Raw genomic sequence first — 27265 nt, forward strand, 5'->3', positions numbered from 1 at the left:
CTATATGTCTCATTTCTGTACTTGGTGTCCATGAGCATGTGCAGAGTGCCCTTAACCCACCCACCTCTCACTTTCCTAGTCACAACCAACTCAGTAGAGCTCTCACGGAAGGAAGGGTGGGATATAAATCTAATAAATAAATAAACGGTCACCTGCGATTCAGCGGCAGGGCTAACCCATAGATTTGAGTGAACACACTCCTCTTTGCACAAACAAAAACATACCTTCAGGTACATCTGGAATACCGCCTCTGAACAGCCAACAGCTGTTGACAGACCAGCCCACTACCACCAGCCTGCTATCCTCTAAATCTTACCCGACTGAGATCTGTAAAACTCCAGAAAGACAAGATTTGTAAGGGCATCAATAATTCCTTTCTCTCTCTCACTCACTCTCTAACCCCCTTTGCAGAATTATGTTTCCCAAATTGGTAAACCGTGACAGCCTGAAAATGGTGAAATGCACAGAAGTGTAGACAGGTCCTTAGACACCCCTCTCCTCCCAAATCAAAAGCTGAGCATCCACCAAAGCACAACGGAAGGAAAGAACAGGAGAGAATTACAAATGAACACTAACGCTCCTGATAGGAAAGGGAATGGAGACAGACCTGGCTGAGAACCAGCGAACCAGGTAATTGTATACTATTTCATTCCAGGACTTTATCAATCCAGAAAGATTGTTCTGTAAAAGTCAGCTAATTTCTGTTCTCCACAGTCCAATTCCAGACCTCTAGGCAACCTAAATTTCATCTTCTACTCAGGCCTCATCTGCACTGCACATTTAAAGCAGAATCATACCGCTTTAAAGTGTCTTTCCTCCAAAAATCCTGGGAACTATCATTGGTTAAGGGTGCGGAGAGTTGCTAGGAGACCCCTATTCCCCTCACAAAGCTACAATTTCCAGAGTTCTCTGGAAAAAGGAAAAACTACTCTGGGAACTGTAGGTCTGTTAGGGTAAGAGGGGTCTCCTAACAACTCTCTGCACCCATAACTAACTACACTTCCCAGGATTCTTTGGGGGAAGCCAGGACTGTAAAGTGGTATAATGCGCTTTAAATGGTGCAGATTGGGCCTTAGAAATTGGGTTTAATCCTCATTGCTAGCAACCAGCATTTAATTCTGAGAGGAGACACCTCAAGGCTCAAGCCTATCCATGCCACAAAGGCCTCCCCATGTGCCCTCAATGTGCATTTGCTACACCAGTTGTAGTTACCCAATGGTGAGGGAAAGGCACTCTGCCAATGCTTGCAGTGTTTTGAGGCTTCAGATCGCCTCTCAGCAACACGATGAGTGGCAGCAAGCAAGTCACTCAGTCTCAATTCCCCAGGTGTAAACTGAGAGCAGGGTTCTGGGGCTAAGTCCCAGCACGTATTGATTCCTGCCTGCAACAGCCAAACCATACAAAAGGACAGCAACAAGATCCTAAATAGGTTTCAAAGTTGTCCCATTGAGGATAGATCTACTATATACCGAGGCAGTATACCTGCAGCTGGGGACAAAAGGCAGGGAAACCGTGTAGTTAAACTACAGAATTCACTCTTACAAAACGCAGCAATGGGCACCAACTTGGATGGCTTTGAAAGAGTAGACAAATTTAATGGAGGATAATGCTAGCAATGGCCATTAGCCATGATGGCTATGTTCTACGTCCACTGTTGGAAGCAGTATGCCTCTGCATACCAGCTGCTGGGAATCACAAGTGGAGAGACCGCTGTTGCACTCAGGTCCCACTCGCAGGCTTCCCACAGGCATCTGGCCTGCCACTGTGGGAACAGGATGCTGGACTAGAGGGCCCGTTAGCCTGATCCGGCAGGGCTCCTTATGCTCTTATAAGAGAACTTCATCTTCACAAACGGTGCTTGTGAGCTTGCTAGAGTTGGCTGGCCAGCTGCTGCTGGAAGCAGAATATTGGATAAGACGGATCTGTCGTCCGATCCAGTGATTTATACATTTGCATACGGCTCCCTCCACGCACATGTGCTCACATACACCCATGTGCTGAAGGACACAATGAGCTCTCCCCACTCCTTGCCTCCAGTAATGTGATATATATATCCAGTAATATACATATATATATATTGTGTGTGTGTGTGTGTGCTGTCCCCTCCTCTCTCAAGGGCAAGTTTTCATACCGCACTTTCCAGCTGGCTCCCTTCCAAGTCGGCAGGAGTCAGGAGGTTACCTGCTTGCTTGGCCGAGCTCATTCACAGCCCATTTGCCTTCTATTAGGATTATTTCAGGCAAGGAGGCAGCAAAGCCAACTCCCCATCGCCCGCCTGACCCTCAGGTCTATAGTGCTCACAGCAAGACTCTGAAGAGTACACTGGTTAAAACGTGGTATAAAGCAGCACCAGAGAGTACATCCCACAGGCCTCTCTCCTCCTCGTCAGGGAACACAAAGGCAATTATAACGCCACGTTGTTTAAACACAGGGAGCTTTTTCATGGCTGATATCAAAGCGTCCTGGTTTCCTTGCTCCGTCAAGTTGGCTCCGAACACCCACAGCAGTTAGGCTGTATCATTATACCCACTTTACAGATCAGAAGCCAAGGCTGAGTAATAAGCACTTTGCCTGTGGGGATGACCAGAACCAGATTTCACGGCACTCTACCTCCTAGGGATGATTTACAATTAAAATAAATACATTTATATACAGAACAAAGTAGAGTAATTGAACCTAGAAGACCTGGTCTTCAGCTTTGTGCTTGGTGACATGCATACACAGGCCACTCAGACTCCTGTGTAATTTGAAAGTACTTGTGGCTCACTTCACAGCATGGTTGTTGTAAGAAAATGTGGCCCATTAAAACATTCTGTCAGCTATTCCCTAGATGAGTTTGGCCAAAATCATTCATGTCTCTCGTTCTAAGATTAACTATCTGTAAAAATGGGAACACGACAAATTTAATTTTCCACAACATATTTCAAGTGTTCAAAATTGCTTCACATACATTAAGCTCACTAATCCTTGCAACAACCCTTTAAGGTAGGTCAGTGCTATTGTCCACATACTCCAGACGATGAGCTGAGGCTAAGAGCAGGATGCCTGAGACCGCTAAGAAAGTTCATAACAGTCCCACCCAGACAGCATTGTTTACTGGGAGGTATATTCTCAAAAATAAAGTGTTAAAATAAGCCAGTATAAAATTTCCTGGTTCTTTCAGCCACTGTCCACACTTTATGTTTATATTTCTGTGTCAAATCGCTTCATGTACATTATCACAGTCAAATCCATACAACAACCCTGTAAAGTAGGCTGGTATGGTCACTACAAAAGTAACAGATGGGTTCAGAGGCTGAGAGGGCACGTGGCTGAGGCTAAATCTGAACTTGGCTTGCACTCTCCGCCACAATGCTACACCAGTCATCACAGGGTGACTAGAAAGCATAAAGCATTTTGTGCTACAACAGGGTGTTAACGCGGGAAGAGCCACAGCTCAGCGGAGGAGTGCTTGCTTTGCACGCAGAAGGTTCCAGGTTTAATCCCTGGGGTCTCTGGGCAGGGCTGGGAGAGACCCTAGAGAGGCACTGCCACTTAGGGTGGGCACAGATTAGGCTCAATAGCAAGCAACTTCCTATGTTCCTATGAACAGCCTAAGTCACCTTCCCAAGGAAGAAGAGCTTGCCTGGAAGTGGCCCACTAACTCACCCAAGAGCCAGGCTGGCACCTCTGCCCCCCTCTCTTCTTGCCATTCAGCTCTAGATCTGGCTTTTCAGTCACCGAATGCCCAAGCTGCTTGTAGAGCCGCCAGCTCCTGGAATCAAAAATGTTGGTGCCAGCCTGGTGGGTGGTTGGGGGGGGGTGAGCCCAATGCGGAGGCGGGCGGCCCCAGGGCTCAGCAGCTTTCAGAAGGGTTGGGGGCAGAGGCCAAAACCTGCCTGTATGAAATCTGCCTGTTTGTCTCAGGTCTACAGCAAAACCAAACCAAACGATTGGGGGGGGGGGGGAAGAACCTGTCCTCTATTATTTTGGCAACTGGCCCAAAACAAACAAACAAAACCAGTTTGATTCTGGTTTGTTGGCAGGCAGCTCTAACCACTATGCAGAGCACTATAAACACAGGGCAGGCATCTGCCCCAAGGAGCATCCAATCCAGGTTTCCGCTTGATTTTGTTATCCACTAACTGGGGGGGGGGTGAGAATGGGAGAGAAGCAAAATATCCTGCACCGATTACAAATGTAAAAGAAACAAACAGCAGTGTGCTCTTAGACCCAGGCCGAGAGCCGCAGCTGTCCACACCAGGAACCTCTGCCAGAACTGAGCCACGCAACCCAGCCAACTCATCAAGTGTCCTGCGACCTAACATTCCCCGCCCAAGCCCAAACAGCCCCCCCAGCCCCTTTCTTGTGGCTTTTGACCACTTCCTGCCTTCAGAATGAGGCCAGTGCTGAGTCAGCTCCGTGCAGGAACTGGGGGGGGGGGAGGTCGGAGGGAAAGAGAACAAAACAATAATAGATCCAAAAAAAAAAAAAGCAGTGTTTTCCTTTTCCAGCTGAGTCGGAACTGCAGCCACACCTTCCGCAACCTCTGGGAACGAAGTCCACCTCCCTACCAAGAACGTAAATGGACCACGTCTTCCGCAATCCTTGGCAAAGGCAGCAGTGTTTGGCCAAATTCACTGCCCCCCACCCGACCTGCAACCTCATGATGCAGGGAACTATGAAGAGGGGGGTAGAGAGCAAGCTTTAAATCCTCAATCCAACCAGAAGCAGGCTGCTAGTCCCCAGTGGAAAGAAAGGCACTCCATGTATGTTCAGAAGCCACTTCACGTCGACAGAGCCTCGGAGCTAGGATTTCCTGGTTCCCTTTCTAGCTCCAGGGAAAGGCTGCAGCACAGGCTGACTTAAAAGTGAAAGATCAACTAGACAAGAATCCTGTCAGAAGCAGAAACCTCACAGGGGCAGCTCTCCCTGTGGGCACCGCAGTAGGCTACTGCCCAAGTGCAGGGCCAGCCCAGCCATTAGGCAGAATGAGGCAGCAGCCTCAAGCAGCAGATACTGAAAGCCAAGAAGCAACAGCAGAGGTTTTGGGGCATGGTTTGCTATGCAGCCGGCAATGTGCCCCCTAAGTGAGCCTGCCGTCCTTGGGTGTGGTGGAGGAAGCTGTCCTGTTGCCAGTGTTGAAGTGAGAGATTCTGCCACCAGTCTGGTCACCTTCTGTATATGGAAAGGAGGAGGGAGAGAGTGCCATCTTCTCCTACACTTTTAAGGCTCACACTCATCCGAAGCTTCCACTTTAAACTCGAGACAGTAGGGACAGCCGCTACCAATGCCTTTCCAGTGCACACGCCACGGGGCACCAGCACTTGGTGGCTCCATGGCAGTGGGGCAGTGGAATCTGCTCTGGGTTCGGACTAAAACCCGGAGTTGTCTCCATTGCCCAAATGACACGGAGCCACCACTGCCACTGGGCCAACCTGGTGCCTTCAGCCCAAGATGGCTAGGAATAGCAAGAGGCTGGGATGCGAGTGACCCACAGAAAACTCATATGCATTTAGAGAGGGGACATCCCACGTGGTGGCAGCTAAAAGCCAACAACTCAGGTGCCAGGTTCTGCCAATGGCCTCTTCCAGGATATTCCAAAGTTTTATTTTAGAGGACAGGAGGAAACTGCAGAGGCGGTAATAGATCAGTAAACACCACGCCCATCATGTGTCACAATTCCCAAATAAGCACTGATGGAAGATTTGGGGGGGAGGGGAGAGTGCCCACCCACACAGCAGAAAACCATGGGAAAAGATGCAGTAAGTCAAAACAGAAACAACAGCTTCTGAACAAATGTGAACCACCTCATCCTGGACAGCATGTAGGACCACAGCGTTGCTACAAATGCATCAAGAACCACAGAAGAGTCCTAATGTAGAATATTGTGGAACTGAGAGGGATGGTGTTTTGTTTGACAAATACAAGGTGTTAGCCGTCATGGTTGCTAGATAGTCTTTCTAGTGCATCTTCCAAATGAGAAACTTCACCAACTCAGTTTCCCGCTTCCAGCCCCTTCACCCAAACAAATCCCCTTGCTCTACACAGGTAGCACGTCCCTCATATTTTATCAACCCCAGTTTGAAGACAACAAAAAATACTGTAACATCTTGAAGACTACCAAATTTATTATGGGCCAGGCTTTCTTGGATGACAGTCCACTACCTGCAAAACAGTTGTCTTCTGGCTCAGCTCAACCTTTCAGTGGGGCTTGCATAAGAGAAGTTACCATTTAAGAGTGTGCCACCATCTTACTTGTGGAGCAGACAGGATTTGGATTTTCCAGCTCAGGCACCAAAATACCTTGAATGGGGAGCAGGTTCACTCCAAGACTACACACAGTAGGGGTAGCTAACATGGTGCCCTCCAGATCTATTGGACTACAACTCACATTAGCCCAAGTCTGCATGGCCGATGGCCAGGGTTGATGGAACTTGTATTCCATAAAGTATGGAGGGCACCACATTGGCTACCCTTCCTTCACAAGATCACCCATCCTAGATGGGGGGGGGAAGCAACCTCAAAGAGTCCATTATCTTTTTTCTGTGGGTGGGTAGGAATTCCTATTCCAACCCACTGTTGATTTACCAGTTAAACATGAAAACAAGAGTATGAGATTGTGATGAGTTGAAGGAATTGCTATGCCAGAGCAGGTGTGGGGAACCTTTGGCCCTCCGGATGTTGCTGAACGACAACACCCATAATCTGTGGTCATTGGCCATGCTTGCTGCTGGTTGCTGTAGCTCAGCAACATCTGAAGGGCCAAACGTTCCTTGCTTCTGCTATAGAGTAACCTGTTGCGCACATAGGGGCCTTCATATGGTGAATTCTGTGTACGTGTGCTCACATGAGAAGAGCCCTGAAGCTGCATCAGACCAACGGCCGACTAGGTCCCACATCCTTTTCCCCCAGAGGCCAACCAGATGCCCCTCAGAAACCCACAAGCGGGACATGAGCACAGTAGCCCTTTCCCACTGTTGTTCAGAGGAATGCTGTCTCTCCCGGAGATATCATGCAGCCATTAAGCCTAGGAGTCCCTGATAGCCTTCTCCTCCATGAATTTGCCTAATCCCTGGTTGAAGCCAAGTTGATGGCTATCACTAGATCTTATGGCCACAAATTCCCTACTTTACCTAGGTGCTGTGTAAAGAAATACTTCATTTTTATCCGTCCTGGAATCTCCCACTGTGCAGTTTCATCGGATGGCCCAATTCTAGTATTATGAAAGAGGGAGGAAAAACCACCCACCTTAGAATCATAGAATAGTAAGAGTTGGAAGGGGTCTATAAGGCCATCAAGTCCAACCCCCTGCTTAATGCCTTCTTCATGCCATGCATACTTTTACAGTCCTCTGTCATGTCCCCCCCCCATCCTTCTTGTTTCCAAACTGAACCTCGCCCCCGCCCCTCATCATAACCTATCCTCTGGTTGCTCTTTCCTGAACCTTTTCCAGCTCCACTATATCAGCAGAACTGCACACAAATATTCTTAAGCGTGGCCTTGCAAACTTTTTATAGTAAGGCAGGGGTGGGAACCTCAGGACTGGGAACCAAATGCAGCCCCCACCCCAGGCCTCTCTGCCTGGAGCTTGGGACACTTTCCCAGGCAGTACCCCTCATTGGACATGCTGCACATTCCCCTTTAGTGTTCCTGCCTGGCTGGCCTCTGTCCTTGAGATCTGATCATGTCTTTTGCTTGCGTGGATGGAGGACAGAGTGGGGTGTACGTGAGTGTGTGTAGAAACTAGCTTTCTGTACACAGGTAAAATTTATATTCACTTTTGCCTCTGGCTCCGCCCACCACTGACATGTGGCCCCTGGAAAGTTGCCCAGAAGGAAATGTGGCCTTCAGGCTGATATAGGGACAATATGATATTGTCAGCTTTATCTGTTATCCTCTCTGCTTGAGAGACACTCGTCGTGTGAGTAGATCAGCCAGTTGGCAGGAGGTCCTCTGCCTTGACGGCACCGTGGCCACTCCAAACTCCTGATTCAAAGAACTGGTTCAGAGATGAATGTCCGGTCATTCAAGGGTTGCAACACTGACTGAATGACTGCATGTCTGATGAAGGCATCACAGATCTGAGCACCACAGAGAGAAGTTCACATAGTCAGCTGCCAGCCAAGTGCAACCAACTGCAGAGCATTCTGAAGTGTCAACTAGCCACGTAAGCCACGGCCAGCGTTTCCTGGAGCGCATCTAAGATCCAAGGGCAGGGTGAATCGCAAGGCATTTGGAAAGCACAGGACCGGATTGTTTTTAGAATTTAATAGGCGTGAGGATGGTGGGAGCCAGCCCTGCAATTGTTTTCCATTAAGGGAAACAGGAAGAGCACTCCCTCCCAAGGTCCCCGGGGGAGAGAGTTCATGGCAAAAAGAAGCGTATCAATGGATTTCCAGAAAGGGGGAGGCTGTGGGAACTTCAGGCTGTTGCACCAGGAAGCCCCCGCCACCATCACCATCATCAAGCACAGCTGGCACGGAGCCTGATCTTGGACCTTCGCCTCCGCAATCAACTGGGGGAAAGCACTTCAGAGAGAGTTTTTGAGTCATAGGGACAATCAGCCAATGAGGACCCAACTCAGGGGTGGGGAAGCTCTGGCCCACAGGCCACATGTGGCCCCTCCAGGCCTCTCTATCTGGCCCTTGGAACTTTTCCCAGGACACACCTCCTACTGGTCCTGCTCTGTGCTCTCCAAGAGTGCTTTGTCCTGCTGGAATGTGTCACTGAACTGTGATGACGCCTCTTGGAGGATGGAGAGATGTTGGGGAGGAGGCAGGAAACTTCCAGTGTTTGCATGGCTTGAACGTACCATGTTGGACAAAAATGAGAGTTGCATCCATTGCTGAGCCCACTTTAGCTTCCGGACTTGTGCATCAGTGGCAAGCGAGTCCTGTCCACGAGGAAGCGTGCAGCCCTCCAACTGAAAAATGTTCCCCATACCAGTAACCTCCCAACAGAATCAGAAGCCTGTCTTCAGTGACAAGGGGGAACTGTGAAGCAAAAAAATAAGTGGCCTGAACAAACACAGAGTGCATTTCCCACTGAACCTGTGATAAAGCAGCAATGCTTCAGGCCAAAGGCTGCAACTTCAAGACAAGCTGCAGCCCCCAGGTGCTCTTTTTGCAAACTAACCTCTCCCTTTCTCCTCACAAACTACGCCTGAAATCTTTTTATGTAACCTCCCTCACCCCCGAATCCACATGGATTTAGATGTGTTAGATTCTTGTTAATTTATGCAAATTTAAAAATAGCTCATTGCCTAATGTTAACAGCTGCCTGAAAATCAGACTTCAGTTATAAAAAGCAAATGTGAAAATTGCAGGAAAAGTGCATGAATGTTCCCCCAATAGCTTCTCCTTCATACCAGTTAAATGTGAAGCCTTTCAGTCTGGAGCTGCCTTTTTAATCAAGGTTTAGCCCCTGAGGCACATGAAAAAAAATTCATTTTCAGCTCTGCTCAGTCCTAAGAAACTTTAAATAAGAAGCTTTAAAGGGAGATTCCAGCGTGAAAATGCTGAATTAGAATTTATCAAGGAGTTTGATTCTATCTGGGTTCGGGTACTAACAGAAAATGGTTTCCTGTCCCACTCCAGGGATTAATTAGCACAGCAAATCAAGGATGATTGTGTTGTATCACCAATTAATGATTTTGTGAATGATCCACTGTGCTTGTATTGCATAATATTACGCTTTAATTGAATTGTCACAGACTGTACTTTTTGCATTTCATTGCTGTTTGCTCATTTCCTTTTCCCTTGTAAGCACATGCATAATCTACCTGCCGATGGAGGACAGGACTGCACATCTGGTGTTGTGGCCTGTAATCCATGAAACTTTATATCATAATACCGTAGAGTTGGGCAGGCTTCATGTTTTGTTTTCTACTAAAAAAACCCAAATCCACCAACCGGAGCCTGGTGCAAAAAACCATACACATAGAATTAAAGAATTCTGAGTCCAGGCCTTTGTTTTTGAGTACCAGAAGTGAACAGAGCTCACAGTCCTTCCGTACAAAAATCCACCTTTGGTTACTTCCAACCTTTTCTTAATTTCAGCTGTATTAATTGGGGGGGGGAATTTTGTTGCTGCTCTTGCTGAACAACTGGAAGTCAGAAATCCTTCTGATCTCCTGCAAAACAAGAGATCTTTCAGTAGATCCAGGTCTACGTTTTTGCCCATCCCTGCCTTAATACTTTTGCTAATCTTTAAGGTGGTCTTGGGTAGCACTGGGAATGAAGGAGAAACACCACTTAGATACAATTGGGGGGGGGAGGGAAAGGGAGAGGGAGAGACCATGGTTGGCAAGTGCTGAGTAGGTGCCCACCACCAGACTGGAACATGGGTAATGATTGTAGGTGCACACCGACCACCTAGACCAAGTGACATTTCCCCCCTCCCTTTCTCCTACGCCTTCCCCACCTTGTGGCAGATACCAACAAGAAAACTGCCAGAGTGAACAAGGAGGGTCCTCCCCATAGGAAGCTGCCTCATACCGAGTCAGATTCTTTGTCCATCTTTAGCTCAGTATTGTCAACACTGACTGGAAGCGGCTCTCCAGGATTTCAGACTGGGGTCTCCACCCAGCCCTACCTGGAGATTCAGGGGATTGAAGATTGGAACTTCTGCATGCAAATAATGATGCTCCACAGCTGAGCTACAGCCCTCCCCCCAGAGCAAAGTGTGCTGCAGGAGATCTCAGAGAGTATCAAGAATCAACTGCGCAAAGCAGATTATACAATAAAATTGCCTTTTGCCAACCTGGTGCCCTCCAGGACTAAAAGTCCCATCAGACTCAGCCCACAAAGCTGTGCTCCCATCAGCCAGCTGGCACTCATGAGAGTTATAGTCCGAGACATATGGAGGGCACTTGTTTAGGGAAGACTGGTAGTTTGCTCCAGAATAATACTTAAAGAGTGCTTATTAATGGTTCCTTCTCAAACTGGGTGGAAGTAACGAGTGAGGTACCATAGGGCTCGGTCCTGGGCCCAGCACTCTTCAACATTTTTATTAACAACTTGGATGAGGAGGAACACAGCATGCTTATCAAATTTGCAGATAATACAAAATAGGGGGGCACAGCAAATACCGTGGAAGACAGAAACAAAATTCAAAAGGACCTTGACAGGCTGGAGCATTGGGCTGAAAACAACAGAATGAAATTCAACAGGGATAAATGCAAAGTTCTACACTTAGGAAAAAGAAACCAAATGCACAGTTATAAGATTGGGGATACTTGGCTCAGCAATACGACATATGAGAAGGATCTTGGAATTGTCATTGATCACAAGCTGAATATGAGCCAACAGTGTGATGCGGCTGCAAAAAAGGCAAATGCTATATTAGGCTGCATTAACACGAGTATAGTTTCCAAATTGCATGAAGTATTAGTTCCCCACTATTCAGCACTGGTTAGGCCTCATCTTGAATACTGCATCCAGTTCTGGTCTCCGCACTTCAAGAAGGATGCAGACAAACTGGAACATGTTCAGAGTAGGCAACGAGGATGATCAGGGGACTGGAAACAAAGCCCTATCAGGAGAGACTGAAAGAACTAGGCATGTTTAGCCTGGAGAAGAGAAGACTATGGGGAGATATGATAGCACTCTTCAAGTACATGAAAGGTTGTCATATACAGGAGGGCCGGGATCTCTTCTTGATCATCCCAGAGTGCAGGACGCAGAATTATGTGCTCAAGTTGCAGGAAGCCAGATTTCGACTGGACATCAGGAAAAACTTCCTGTTAGAGCCATACAACATTGGAATCAATTACTTAGAGAGGTAGTGGGCGACACTGGAGGCATTCAAGAGGCGGCTGGACAGCCATCTGTCAAGAATGCTTTGATTTGCATTGAGGGGGTTGGACTTGATGGCCTTATAGGCCCCTTCCAACTCTACTATTCTATGATTCGATAAGCAAAACCTCTCTCAAACCACTTTCAGCTCTTTGAAAAAGAAGATTGTCCGAGACCCACAAAACGCTGCTTTTGGATCTGTGTTCATCGACGGATGACTGTAGCATTAAGCAGTAGGTTGATTGCGTGAATGAGCCATCACAATAGATGGAGCTTTCATATCACCTCTGACGCAACTTTACACATCCACACTGAAGAGCTCAGCGGTAAGAAATCCATGGGTGTCCACCTGCCGGTGTGGACCAGCTCCAAACACATCAGGCAATACCTTATGCTGTCAAAAGCTTATGGAAACACTCAAAATGCTGAACTGTCCATCAGACATGAGGGAGGGATAAATCCCCGACTAGAGACATCACCTGGCCACTTACTAATGCAAATACACTTAGGCAACTCTCAATTATACACCAACTAGGTCTACTTTCTAATGCAAATGTATTCAGAGATAGCGGCTTACATTTCAAAGCAGTTACAGTTGCCTAAGTGAATAGACTAAAATAATTTGCATTAGTGCAGGCTGTAACTCCATGCGCTCCCTCTCTCCATAGTGGATAATTTAATTACCTCTCCACTTTGGCTGAAAGCAGATCTGTGCCATTTGATGGCTTCCATGTTATTTCTCCAGCTGAAGCCAACCAAGTAGGAAGGAACCAGCTTTTATCTATGGATATATAGCAAAGGAACACCAAAGCTACCTGGAACTGCAGAGCTGAAGGAAGGCATGCTCTGGCCTCTGCTATCTGCCAGGAAACCAGGGTCACTGGAAGGCTACACCCTCTGCCTCCCAGGATGAACACCCTGCAAGGGGAAAGACCAACCTGGCCCCATCCATTTGCCAAGGAAGATGCAGCTGCTCCAATGCTTGCTTTCTTCTTCCCTCCCCATTCTTTTTTCCTTTCGTGTCATATCTGTTGCATGAAACATCATCTATTAGTCAAGTCAGATGTCTTGTGAGCACATCTTTTTCCTTGAGGCTTTTCCTGGCCCATAAGAGTGGCCCCGGTTATCTCTGAAACCTTTTTTTTACCGGTTCCTATTTCTATAATGCTATTTTACTGTGTTTATGGTACGGTTTCATTGTTTTATGTTATTTTTACTGTATAGACTGCTTATAAATTTTTAAATATTAAGCAGTTCAGAGATGCTTTTAACTAACTAAAATAATGAATTGTGAGCCTTATTCTTCAGTATGTGCACAGCGCTTAGAAACTTACCCGTAATTAAACTATGGAATTTGCTTCTACAAGTTGTGGTGATGGCCACCAACTGAAGACAGATTTAAAAGGGGATTAGACAAATTAACAGAGGAGTGATGAGGCTTTCAATGTCTACTAGTCAAGATGGCCATCTGCTATCTCCAAGATTAGAAGTGGCATGTCTCTGCGTAGGAGTGACTGGGGCTCATGAACAGGAGAGTGCTAGAGCCCTTGTGTCCTGCCCTCATGGGCTTTCCGGAGGCATCTAGTTGGCCCCTGGAGGAAACAGGAAGCTGGACACACAGACCTTTGGCCAGATCCAGCAGGGATCTTCTTAGATCCTTTAAACTGGAGGTATCGGGGCCTGAACTGAGAATCCCATGAATGTACATTTCCAATGAGTTTTACCATGAATCCTCCCGATTGTGTATGCTGAGAAGAAAAAGCGCCAGCAAAGTCAGCGAAGGCGCTGCCCAGCTCAGCTGGAAGAGGCCCCCGGATAGCCAGGGAGCTGAAGAAAAAAGCATTAAGCCCCAAGGCAGGAGGGAAGCAAAACAGTGGCAAGTGGGGAGGCAAGTTTAATGGGTTCTAAATAATGATGCTCCAGCCTGAATCAGTCCATGTGAAATGGCCATCTCAGGTGATGGATCTGGAGTGCAATTAAAGGCAGCAGCAAGCAACGCAAACAGATCTGACCTACGGGGACATTCTGTTTGTTTCAGCGGCGATTCCAGCGAATGGTTTCCTATAAGCAGACGTGGCAGAGTGATTTCCTCTTAGGTTCTGTGACATGGATGGGGAACCTGTGGCTCTGCTGGTGTTGCTCGATGACTGCACCCATCGTCCCTGGCCACTGGCCACGCTGGTTGCAGCTGATGGGAACTGGAATCCAGCAGCTCCTGGAAGGCCTGCTCTACAACGTCATGGGCCAGGCCTTGGCAAGAACAAAAGGGGCAATGGGTGGAGCAGGCAGATTCCAGGACTCATCCTCCTTGCACAGAGGACCTAAAAGTAAGGAAGAACGCAGCCTGGCCAAGCCCAGAGCAGTCCACCAACATCTGCAAGAGGAAACCAGGATGCTTTCTATGGCAGAAAAAACACATCCAAGCCAAACACCAATAACCTGTAAGGTGCCAATCAGTCATTCACCACCAGTAGCATAGTGGCAAATTCAGAGGTGCAGGGTCCCTTCATGGTAGTCACAGCCATGCCCCTCTCCTCCTTTTTTGCTGCAGGGTTGAGAATGAGATCCTTGTTAATGCTTTCTCCCACAGCAACAGATATCCCCAGGAGCCAATCAGCATGAAAGGAGAGTGTGTTAGCTGCTGAGAAGAGTCTTCTCAGTGGCTGACTCACCTCCTTTCACTCTGGTTGGCTCCAATCAGCAGGAAAAGACAAGGAAGCATGTTAGAAGACTCTTCTCGGTGACTAATACACTCCCCTTTCATGCTGATTGTCTCATAGGATGCTGAAGACATAGGGGCCCTGCTGGGACCCTGCTCCAAAAAAAGTAAGGGGTCTAAGACACCACTACCCCGAGACTCTGGATGACTACACCCCTGTTCACCACCAGGGAGGAACTATATACATTAGCTAAACACATACACATACTTTGCCTGGAATATACAGACCAAAAAATAAAATGAAAAATCGGTGCTGGGTTGCACAGGCACTAAGAGGCACAGCTCCAAACCAAGATGTCTCTGATTGTAATCTCTAAGCTCTGCCACTAAGTGACTTTAGGGAAGTGTCTCTTCTCTCACCCTCAACCACACTGGCCAGGGCTGTAGTCCAACACATCTGGAGAGCTCCAGCTTGGGGAAGGCTATGTGATGGCTTGACTCCTGTAGCCATTATTTGCTCTGTAGCTCGCTTGTTCTCTGCTGGAGACATTGTGTCATTGGTGGGTCGTGTCTAATTACATTTTACTCAAAGTGGGCCCACTGAAATTAATGGACCAAAGATAATAATGTGCATTAATTTAAATGGGTCTACTCTGAGTATGACTAACATTGGATGCAATTCTGGGCCTGCCTTGCTCTCCATCTAGAGCAGCTTGGTGAGAGTCCTGCCTTGGGCTAGGAGGTTAGACTTGGTGGGCCCAAAACTGCCCTCCCCGGCAGGCATTTCCCCGTCCCCTTCCAACAAAATTTGCCACTAACTCCAAAGGCTGTCGCCTCCCAGCAGCAGAGGAATCAGAGGCAATTCTCATCACAATGGCTGATGACATTCTGGGTTGGCAGCCAGCACTAGCAAGCAGGCAAAAGGAGGGTGCTGGAAGACAAGGCAAGGATGCAATTCACCACCTCCAGCCCTGGCTGGCAAGATCTCGCCTGGCACAGAGAGAGCTAAATCCAACATTGTGTGCATGTGTGTTTAAACTGGAACCCATCTGAAAGCCACTTCAGTCGTCTGGAAGCCACGCAGCCACTCCGCCCAAAGGCAAAAGCCACAGAACCAGAGATAAAAGAGCCTTCAAAAGATCAAGGATCCATGGCGCTGAGCCACTTGGCAACTCCCTTCCCTGCTGCCTCCTCCTCCTCCATCCCCCCCAAAGCCCAAAATGCGTCTGCCAAAATGCATCTGACTTGAAGATTCACAGCTCCTCTGATCCTGCCTAGAGAACAGAAATTTGAAAGAAAACAAAACCAGTTCCCTCATTTGGGAAGAACAGAAGCAGAGGCCGTGCGGGTGCCCCCTGCTGGCAAGGAATATCCAGTCATCCAACTCGGTAAGGAAGGGAGAGCTATTTGCAAAACGGCAACATGGACCAACAGTATCGGATCTGCTCCCTTCCATGTGCCCAAGCAGAAGTGAGGGTTAGAGCAGCCTCCCTGGACCAGGTGCGCTCCAGACGTTTTGGGCGACAACTCCCATCAGCTGTGTTGGCTGGGGCTGATTGGAGTTGTAGTCCAAAGCATCTGGAGGGCACCTGGTTGGGGAAGGCTGAGTTAGAGGATGGTGGAAGGCTGTGCTTTGGAAACTTTGGAACATGTGCCTCTCCTTAACACCCAGTTTGCTTTTTGAAACAGAAGAAAATTCGCAGAGGTTCATCTCATCAAAGTCCTAAGCAGTCAACATTTTGCAAAGCACCCTGTAGATTTAGAGTGCTTCATGAAAGCTTAATAGCCTCAGTTTAGCACCAACGAAGTGTTCACATGGCTAGAGCGAGAGACGGTTATTAGCCCCCAACTCAATATCTCATAACTACCAGAATCCTACAAAAATGACCTAAATGCATTCAATAATCCTGCAGGGAAGGCACCCTCAAAGACAACAAGATTTTCAGGGTGAGGGATTAGGTAATCTAAAGAGGAAAAGGGAAAGCAAGAAGAAATTTTTAAAAGATTGCCCGTATTTCTTTCTCCCCGCACCTTAGCTCACTTATCTTGCACTTGCACAAGATATTCCCGTGTTATTTAATCTGGAAGGACAACCAATCCTGGGTTCCACAATGAAAATTAGTCACAGACTAGAAACCTCCACTAGCATAGATTAAAAGGGTGGAATAAATTACACATACCCCCAACCAAACTGAGTTCCCACTAGCTCTACATCTTGACTCCCAGTGACTTGCCTCCAGCACCTGCTACTCAGAACATGGAGGATTGCTTTAGTTATCATATTTAACAGCAGACAGTAGACTTCCTCCACAAATTTGCCTGCTCTTTCTTGGCAGAAACCCAAAGTCCATCTTGTGCAAGTTCCACAAGCGTATTATTTCAGGGGTGAAGAAGGCCTACCACCGATCAATTTCAAAGAATGAAACATCCCTCCCTCCAATAAAATCAGGTTTAATGAGGGCTTGGACAGGAAACCCTCTCCGCAGCTACATTTAAAGGGTAAGGCAGGTGTGGGGAATGTTTACCTCTCCAGGTGTTGATGACCTATAGCTCCCATCATCATGGTCACTAGCCACACTTGCTTGGGCTGATGGGAGCTGTAGTTCATCAACATCTGGAGGGCCAAAGGAATCCACAATAAGTATATTCAAATAAGTACCACAGAGCGAGAACACGAGAGAGAGACTTTTGGGCTTCCTATTGTGATTCTGTGCAGAGTTGCCAACTTTTTAGCTACCCACTGATCCTGTGTCCTGTTACAGCAGCTATTCAACAGCTTCACTGGAAGACATGAGCCAGCAGTCACACTTATCTCCATGCCCTGAAAAGCTTCACCTGCTCTGTCTGCAGATCAAGTAATTATTAAAGGCACAAGTGCAAACCAGGCAAGGGTTTTTTGGTTTGTTTTTATGGTCAGCTGGCAACCCTCCTTGTGTTTGGCTATGTCACTTGTGGATCAGATGCCAGGACATGGGTGTGGGTGTGTGGAGGGAGGAGAGCAAGAGAGAGAGACTAGAGCTATTTGGCAAGGTTTGGACTGGAGAGCAATTTAAAATAAAAAACTACACTGAATGTCTGTTGCCTCCCACCCTTTGTACTGATGTGAACAAGTCCTGGAGATCTATTTGCGCTTTGAAATTACTGAAAGAGAAAAAGAAGGAAGAGAAAGAACATAAAAGGGGGGAAACTATCAAGGTTGAAAACAAAAGGAGCCCAGATGGCATTGTGTACACACACACAGAAGGGACTCCTTTTGTCAGTTGCTCTGTTCAAAAAGTGGGGAGGTGACCCCAGACATGGGTAAGCAGCTTGCAGGGCTCAAATGTTTGCTGACTAGAGAGGCAGCAGCAGCGCAGCAAATATTTATTCTTTCCTTTTTGAAAGAGGCAGCGGGGGGGATAGGCCCACAAGGCTATAGGAGCAGGAATAAAAATTATATTAAGATTTCTATTAAAAAAGATGATGAAGGAAAAGCTGGGGGATGCTTTCACTGGCCAAAGGCCCACTAGTCTCAGTTTCAAGATTCTCCGGCAGGGTCAGACAGCTGGTCCTTGGCCTGTTAAGCAAGGATCCAGAGCAGCTGGCTTAGAGACAGCCCTTCACCCCTCCCTGCCCCCCATCCACCTGTGGGAAGGATTGCAAAGCCCCTTGCAATGCTGCAATCCTATCTATATATCCCTGCATATGCTTTAATTTGGATTCCTGCACAGAGCACCTTCCAACTCTAGGATTCTACTTACCTAGGGGTAAAGGCTGCAGTCCTAACCCACTTACCTGAAAGTAAGCCTCACAAAATTCAATAGAACTTACTTCCACATAGCCAGGGTTAGACTTATGGAGTCCAGTGGGGCTTACTTCCGAGTAAACAGGGATGGGATCAGGCTGCAATCCTATGCAGGCTTAGGTTGTGCGCTCTGAAGTCATTGGAGCTTGCTTGTAAGTAAAGCTGCAACCAGGGTCAGGCTACCAAAAGATGGCGAGGGAGGGGGATGCCTAGGGCAGGAAAACTGGGCGCGATGTTACAGCCGCGCTTTAAAAGTCAGCGGAAGAAACTTGATCTGGAGCAAAACACGCGCGCACACACCCCAACGCGCGCGCACAACCTGGAGTAGTAAAGGCGGGGGGGGGGGCAGAGAAAACTTTCCACAGCTGTTTTCTCCTGGCATAAAAAGAAACCAGGTCCCATAGGCAAGAAAGAGCCTTGAGACTTTTTAAAAAAAGATTGTGTTCATAAAAAAGAAGAGCACAAAAAGCCTTGCAGTGAGAAACTGAAGGGGGAGCGGCTGGTAGGGGGAAAGGCTTTTTTCCAGACCCCCCACCCCCAATAGGGCTGCGATCTAGCTCGCATTTCCTTGGGAACTGTTGCAATCAACTCCCAAGTAAAGGTGCAAGAGGATCGCGCCCACGTTTCAGGTAACACTTGAGGAGGGAGAGGAACAAGGGGGGAGAGGAACAAATAGGAAGACCGCCCCCCCACACACACACACGCTGCAATGCCCAAGCCCTGGCCAAATGTGATCCGCTGGATCCCATGAGAGAGAGAGAGAGAGGAATGAAAATATCGTCACAATCCGAATCCGTTTCCAAATGGGAATCATCTTCCTCTCAACCCCCGGCCCCCGCCTCGCCGCCCAGACAAACAGTTTCAAATCAGAAACGCTCCTCTGCAACGTCGATGTTATTGTGGGGAAATCAAGAGGCCGGGAGTGCGTGTGCGGTGTCTGAAATGCACGGGGGCGCCTGTGGGTGTGCCTGGTACACAGGTTGCTTCATGCAAAAGTGGGGGTGCTGTTACCTGGGGGGGTTCTCCCTGGGGAAACCCCCTCAGTTCTCAGGGCTGGGCGTGCGCAATGAAGGCAGGGCCTCCACGCCTCCCCCCATTGTTTTTGCACCGGGAAGGATTGGGGGGGGGTCTTTCTCTCTCTCTCTTTCGCTCGCCGGGAGCGATCCCGAGTCCTGCGCGCAGCATCGGTCGAGCGACCCCTTACGTGGACCCCTTCCCCGTTCCCCACGTCTCCCCGCCGCTCCCCTGCAAGGTAAACATCGGGGTAGGGGGAGGAAGAAAGAGGCGGCGCGGAGACAATGGCAACAGCGGCGGCGCGATCGTGGGTGCTCCACCGCTGCCCGCGACGGGTGGCCACGCAAGTCCCCGCCGCCGCGCCCCGCATCTCCCCACCGCTTCTCTTCCTCCTTCCGCCTCTGGGCTTACCTCTCTTCGCCTCTCGCGCTTTTCCTCCGTCGGCTCCCCCAGATGGGTAAAGAAGGCAGGCAGGCTGGCAGGCGTTAAGATCCAAAACTGCCGCCCCAGCAGAGGCGCCTCCGGAGCGGGATCCCGCGGAGAAAACACACCACCAACAACACCGCAGCCAAAACTTCAGGCGACCCCTCGAGGGATCCGACGCCCCAGCCCCGGCTATGCCCCAAAAAATCCCGGCGCAGACGGAGCTCCCGCCGCTGCCGGCCCGCGTCCTCCTCGGCAGCGCTGGCCAAATCTGGCGTTTTCCCTGCTTGCTGGTTTTTCTGCCCCCTCCTCGCTCGCTCTCTTTTTCTTGCACTCTCCTCCTTCCTTGACGTCAGGGCCCGGGGCGGGAGTCTGGAGATGGGGAAGGGAGCAGGGAGCGCTCGCTCGCTTGCCGTCCCCCGCCTCCCCCGCCTGGGATCGGGCTCCCGACCGCCGCTCAGCCGCCCCCCCCCCCCGAGGTGTGCCAGCCTCCCAAAGGCGCAGAATTTGTACCTTCCCCGCAAATTCCAACAGGCTGCTGGAAGCCTGCCAAGCAACTCCACCCCCCAACAAAAAAAATCTGCTGCGTGTTTACATGAGAAATGGGGGGACAGACGAAGATTTGAGCATCGTTCCTTCTTGGACTTCTTTTATATAGATAGATAAGATAGATATGTAGCTGTATTTGTCGATGGCACGTGCCTGGTTCTGTGCTTACAGCTCTGGTTCTTCTGCCGCCCTTCCCCGGGCTCCGCGAAACAAAAGCCCTCGTTAGATCTCGCATTCGTGCAAGAGGAACGGATTACAATGAATTATGGAAGCATCTGCGGGCCTGTTCCGCGCTGCCCTCTGCCGGCCAGAGTCGGGTCTTCCGGAGAGTTGCGCGGGCCCTGTGCCTTATACCGCCGGCGGAGTTTCTTTTACTTCCCCATTTAGTGACTGGATGTAATTCCAGCCCGGGGTTTAAGCACCAGGAGCTGTTTCCAGTTGCCAGATGAAGGCTGCCGCCCTCTAGAGCAGACCCTTGCTTTTGCCCCCCTGGGCCAAAGGCAGCGCTTGCTAGCGGTGGGTGGGCCAATCAGACGCAGGCACACTCACAAACAATTGCTGTTTTTCAATAACGTTTTTATTATTGCTAAAGATAGGCCAAACATGCAAAAACATCACAAATGTACAACATAAAAACATAGTAAAAAAAAGAGAGGAGGGAGCGCAACCACACATGCCTTCCTCCCCATCACAAATGCACTTCGCCCCTCTGGAAAAAAATAAAAGCAGGCCAGTTGTCATAGTGCCACAAAAGAACTCCCAAACAAGCAATTAGCTCTGACAAGAATTGAACTGAGGTCTGCATGCGCACCACACATTTAAAGCACATTTCCCCCTGTACCCTTAGCAAACTACAGTTCCCAGGTGCCTCCAGTCCACTTCTCCTCACCTCTTGAGAACTAGATTCTCTAAAGGGCTGACCCTCTGAGACTTCTGTGCTCTGGTACTTAGCCAAGGGGAAGGGGCCTGTGAGGGCCTTGACTCTGATTCTACAGGTCCTGTTGCTGTGGGATCTGATTCAGGGGGCTCCTTGGTGCTCCACTGATCACTAGGATTTGGCTCAGAGCCCTTTAGCTGGTGACTCTGTTTCTTGATCACGGTCCAGGGCTCCACTTCCTCATCTCAACTGGATCGCTCTTGGAGCACAAGGCTTCCACAACACATATGCTATACCATCAACAATACACTTTAAGTTATTCAAAGTGCTTTAGTAATCCTACCACAACTTTATAAAGTAGGTCGGTATAAATGTCCCCAGATTGCAGGCGGAGAAGGCAGCTGGCTTGATCAAGGTCACCATCCGAGCGAGTTCATGGCACAGGTAATGTTTGAACCAGGGGCATCCTGACACACAAAATGCCTGAGACTGGATGCAGGCAATGTGTAGTATTCAATGAGAGTCCCAGAGCTTGGAAGTAACTAGTTACAAGTAACGAATTACTTGTAATTCATTACAATTTGAGTAACGAGTGGGTAATTCTTTTACATTTTGATTGTAATAGAAGTAGGAGTAATTTTACTACTTTTGTGAAGTAATTGTAATGTTTCCAGAATTACTTTTGGGCATTACTTGGGGGGGAGCAGGGGAAGTCTTCTCCTCTGATTTGTGGATGAAAATCATGTGCCTCAAACTGGGCTTCTGTGCAGTGCCTCTCTTTCCTCATGCTCTGTGGATGGGTAGGAGGCGATGAGGGATGAGGCGGAGAGTGAGATGGGGTGGAGTGGAGAAAACAATTGTTTAAAAAAATGGATGGTGGTGGTGAAGAATGGAGTGGAGGGAAAAAGGATCCAGAGGTCAAGAACATGGATAAAGGAGGAGAAGGAGGCAGCAGCAGAATGGAGATAAAGAACTGTGGAGGTGAAAGATGACAATGTGTGTGTGTGTGTGTGTGTGTGTGTGTGTGCACGCGTGTGCGTGCGTGCGTGTGCGTGCGTGCGTGTGTGTGTGTGTGTGTGAGAGAGAAAATACTGTGTTTGCACTTGGCACACAAAGTGGCCTCCACCACCCTCTCTGGCTACTGTGATGCATTTGCAGTATTTTAACTTTTTTGCATCTCAGGGGAAAATGTTTGCTTGAGTGAGTGTCCCTTAGTTGGTGGCAGGGCAGGGTCTGGGAGGTGGCTAAGTGAGAGAGATTATGCTGGCTGGCTGAGTGGGGGGGTTTCACTTGGTTTGATGTGCAAAGATCTAAGTAGTGGCCTCAGCCTCCCTCCCCACCACCCTTACCAGCGGAGAGACCACCATTGGGTCTTATGAATAAAAATAATTATTCTACTACCTCTGTATGTGTTTATTTTTAATGTTGTTTTAGGCTACTTAGATGTGCAGCAGCCAAGGCCAGCACCTTGTAGGCGTTTTTTTAAGTAACTGAAATGTAATTGTAGTGATTACGAAAAGTAAAGTAATCAGTTACTTTCAGAGCAATTGTAATTGTAACGGTAATTACTACTTTTTGGGGCCATGTAACTGTAATTTATTACTTTTTAAAAGTAATCTTCCAAGCTCTGGAGAGTCCTACTCAGACGAGAGCCATTGAAGTTAATAGGGGTGACTAACTTAGGTCCATTAATTTCAGTAGGTCTACTCTCAGTAGGACTTGGCTGAATGCCAAACCACTCTCTTTTTCCCACCCCCCAAGTTGAAAGTGGTTTTAGAGAGGTTTTAATAGTCATGATGTGCACACTCGTTTCTTTTGTCCCACTGTCACCTCTGATCAAAAAGGTCTTGCAGGTGTTTTAAAAAATCCTACAACATGCTAGGCCTGTTTGAACATAGCCAAAAATGGAATGAGTATACACACCACAAACAGGCTGCAGTCTGTGAGGCTGGGATGGTCCTGCTGGTGTACTGCAGGAGAGGACAGGTGTGGGCTGAGTTGACGTCAGCTTTGCATGGTCTGTCTCATGGGTCACCATTGCAGCACACATGGGCACACATGTACCCACAGACGTTTTTCCCATTCCCCGCAGGGTCCCATCCCACCCCTTGCTGGAGATGCCCGTGATCAAGCAGAAGGCTTTTTCCATGCCCAGTTGTGGTGGTGGTGGAATGATCTTCACGGAGGTTGCAGCCGGAGAGTAAGGCTATTTTACTCATGTTCTCATGGCTTCAACCACCACATTGTGGTCCTAAGGCAGCCTTCACCAACCTGGTGCCCTCCTGATGTTTTGGACTACAACTCCCATCAGCCCCAGCTTAGCGTGGCTTTGCTTTCATCAGCCCCAACACCGTACAGCTATACCTCCTGGGGCTGATGGGAGTTGTAGTCCAACAGGGACGCCTGCCTTATTTGTGTTTTTCTGCTGACTGTGTTTTATCCTTTTATTGGAAACTACCTTGGGATCATTTTCTATGAACAGTAGTGTACAAATTGCCTAAGCGGATAAGTAGATGGTGCTGATGACTCATATCTCCTCGCTCCTGGGCTTTCACCTTCCACGTAATCCTGTTCTCTGTCCTTTCCTTTGTGTCATGGTGGCTTGCACAATACCCCTTCCCTTCCATATCACAGGGGCTTGCATGAGAGAAGCTGCTGCTGGATTGTGACCCGCGTTCATTGGTGGAACATAGGAAGACCACTCATCCACGTAGCTCAGATACGTCTACTATAGGGTTGGTGAGCCTTTTCCAGTCTGGGGGCCACATTCTTGCATGGGCAACCTTCTGGGGGCCAAGTCCTTGTGGTGGGCAGGGCCAGAGGCAAAAGTGGGTGGAGCAACAGACATGGCTGCTATCATTGTGTATTCCAGCCACCCAAAAGTCAGAGGTGTTCTACACACGCACACACCCTCCCAGGGAAGCAAGAGGCATTATCACGGATTAAGGGCACATTCCAGCCATGCAAAAGCACTCAAGGAAGGCATGGATGGAGAGGCGGGGGGGAGGGACACATTCTGGGTTCCCCACCCCTGGCCTACTTTGACTGGCAGCAGCTGTCCATAGTTTCAGGCAGAGACGGGACCTCTCTATCCCCTGCTATCAGGGATTGAACCTGGGAGTTTCTACGTGCAAAAGTGGTGCTCTTGCTCGTGCACAAATGCTGTGTCTGTCTGTGGTCGGGGCAAGGGTTTGCCACACCCAAACTGTCTTGGGGCTGCCCAGCAGACATTGCAGCGAGTGGGAAAGCAGCAGCAATTTCTGGCAAGATCAGAGGCCTTTGAATCACTTTGTCTTCATCCCAGGATAGGTGATCATGCAAGCAGTACTTGCGTTGTTATCTCTGGCTGGCGGAGTTCAAAGTTCCATTGGAAAACGGTGACCTGCAAATGACTCAAGGAGACTGGCCGGCTGTGCAAAAGGACGCAGCTGAATGCAAAATGCAGAAATACTTCTAGTCTCAGAACAACATCCTTGCTTTAGAAACCTGGTTAAGTAAAGAGGACTGTCATGGAAAGGATGGGGGCAGCTGCCTGGCATTCTTCCAGAGAGTGGCCCTGAAAATCATCTCTGGGACTGGAACAAGATATTTTGGGCCCTGAGGCAGAAGTTGATCCCACAAATTAATATGTGGCACAGTAATTTATCCTGGGCATGCCTAAGTGAAACTGCTCTTCTTGCACAACTCCTATTTGTTTTATTTATTTACTATATTCCTACATTTATATCTCACGTTTCCTCCAACAAGCTTAAGGTGGCATACATGGTTCTCCTCCCTCCCCATCTTACCCTCAGAACAACCCTGTGAGGTAGGTTAGGCTACCCTGTGGGAGATGGTGACTGGCCCAAGATCACCCAGTGAGCTTTATGGCCAAATGAGCATTTGAACCCTGGCCTCGCAGGTCCTTTCCCAGATCTCTGACCACTATACCACAGTGGCTATTTGAGAGTTTGTGCAGGAGACCTTCCTGACTCATTAGGTCATCACTTGGGGGGGGTGAGAAGGTTCTACCCCGCTGAAAGGGCTTCAGGCAAGATGGAGGGGTTCAAAAGAGGGTTAGACAAATTCGTGGAGGATAAGGCTAACCATGGCTGCTAGCCCTAACGGCTATGTTCTGCCTTCACTGTTGGAGGCAGCATGTGTCTTGATGCCACTTGCTGGGAATTGTAAGTGGGGAGAGTGCAGTTGTGCTCAGGTCCTGCTTGTGGGCTTCCCATCAGGGCATCAGGCTGGCCACTGTGAGAACAGGGCGCTGGACTAGATGGGCTTTTGGCCCAAATCTAGCATCCAGGCTCTTCTTATGTTCTTAGGTTTACTGGTAGCAGCAATCAGCCACAAGGAATAGATGGGACCTCCATATCCAGTGCCAGTCTATCTCCAAATCCCAGTCTCTGTGAATCGCAAGTGGGGAGAGTGCAGTTGCACTCAGGTCCTGCTTGTGGGCTTCCCATCAGAGCATCAGGCTGGCCACTGTGAGAACGGGATGCTGGACTAAATGTATTTATTATTATTATTATATTAGATTTATATCCCGCCCTTCCTCGCAGTAGGAGCTCACTGGGCTAATCCAACAGGGCTCTTCTTATGTTCAAGGGCTGGAGAGTCATCTGTTGAGCATGCTCCAGCCAGGGGTATAGTCATCTGGGGTCTCGGGGGGTCTTAAGACCTTTTATTTTTTTGGAGGCAGGGTCCCAGCAGGGTCCTTATGTCTCTAGTTGTCTTACGAGCCGATCAGCATGAAAGGGGAGTGTGTTAGCCACTAAGAAGAATCTTCTAACACACTTCCTTCTCCTTTCCTGCCGACTGAAGCCAGCCAGAGTGAAAGGAGGTGAGTTAGCCACTGAGAAGACTCTTCTCAGTAGCTTAACATGCACCCTTTTGTGCTAATTGGCTCCTTAGGGACAGCTGTTGTGGGAGAAGGTGTGAGTGGGAAGGACTGGGGAGTGTAGAGATGATGAGAGAGAGGAAGCGAGGGAGGGAGGGAGCATGGCTGTGAGGGGTGTGGGGCATGACTATCATGAAGGGACCCAGTACTTTGCCATTTCCCTACTGGCTCCAGCTCCAGATTTCCTGTATCGATCTTGCGGTTGAAGTAGATGGTGTGCAAGACCCTCTCCATTTTTACGGTTCTGTCCATCTCCAACTCTGCTGTCAGAAATGGCACCCAAAATCTGCCACCAGGACAGCTGACTCACTTATGGGTTATACACTGCAGCACCTTTCCCCAACCTGGTGCCTTCCCGCTGTTTTGGACTATAACTCCCATCACCCAGCCAGCACAGCTATAGGATGCTGGGGCTGCTGGGAGCGTGACCATGCTTGCAGGGGCTGATGGGAGTTGTAGGCAGAGGCTGGAGAAGGTTGCACTACAGCGTTCAACTGGATTGACAGTCATTCCTTTTCAGGGGGACTCTGAGAGTTGCAGTTCACTGGAGGAGTACTAGGGATCGCTACTAAAAAATTGTCAGCACTCTCACCAGACTACAATTCCCAAGATTCTTTGGGAGACGCCATGACATCATAATAAAAACCTACCTTACATAGCAACAGATGTGCTTCATCCCTGATAGGAGGGCCATCTCTTCTCCTGCCTGCTCTCCGCATCCAGGGGCATTTCCTTTCTCCATTATGGCTAGCATCAAAAGCAGGCAGGAGTGGGTGGAGAAGTGGCTTTTGCCAGTCACACGGCAGGCAGAAATGCAAGCATTTCCCCATCGCTTCACAGAATAGTGGAAGGGGCCTAGAAGGCCATCGAATCCGTCTTAGGCTTGCTTTCTCTCAACCCTGAGGCTGTCGGAATTTCTCTATTGAGATGCATAGCAGAGTTGCGTAGCGCTGCGGAAGGGAGAGTATTGAGCAAGCTTAGTGTGTGTGTTTGAATCTTTGCTAAGATTCTACCTTCCCTGCAAATTAGTCAGACAGAAACTTTAAGCTTTAAAATAAGAAACAACTACTTTATTCTGGAAGTACATGCTTGATAGGAAAGAGTTCTATATCTAGCTAACTAGCTATGCTGGAGCAACGAGCACTGGTCCCAGTACTCGCCCTCATCCTGGTTGAGAGGGAAAGACAAAGGAAAGATATCTGCTCCCCTCTCCAGAGAAAGAGAACACTGAGAAGGCGGGAAGGAACTGGGATCAAACATTCCTTTGCTTATCAGTCTAGCAGGAAGGGAAGAGACG

General features: G+C 48.7%; 1 protein-coding gene across 1 annotated transcript in view; it reads right to left on the minus strand.

The window, feature by feature from the left end:
* Window positions 1-20042, minus strand: part of SEMA4C (semaphorin 4C) — an 81489-nt gene extending 61447 nt beyond the window's left edge. The window contains exon 1 of the mRNA XM_061592788.1: window positions 19646-20042. The gene's annotated coding sequence lies outside the window, so the exon portion shown is untranslated. The remainder of the gene's footprint in view (window positions 1-19645) is intronic.
* Between the last annotated feature and the right edge of the window lie 7223 nt (window positions 20043-27265).

The sequence above is a fragment of the Rhineura floridana genome, chromosome 12 (genome assembly GCF_030035675.1).
Source record: "Rhineura floridana isolate rRhiFlo1 chromosome 12, rRhiFlo1.hap2, whole genome shotgun sequence".
NCBI lineage: Eukaryota > Metazoa > Chordata > Lepidosauria > Squamata > Rhineuridae > Rhineura > Rhineura floridana.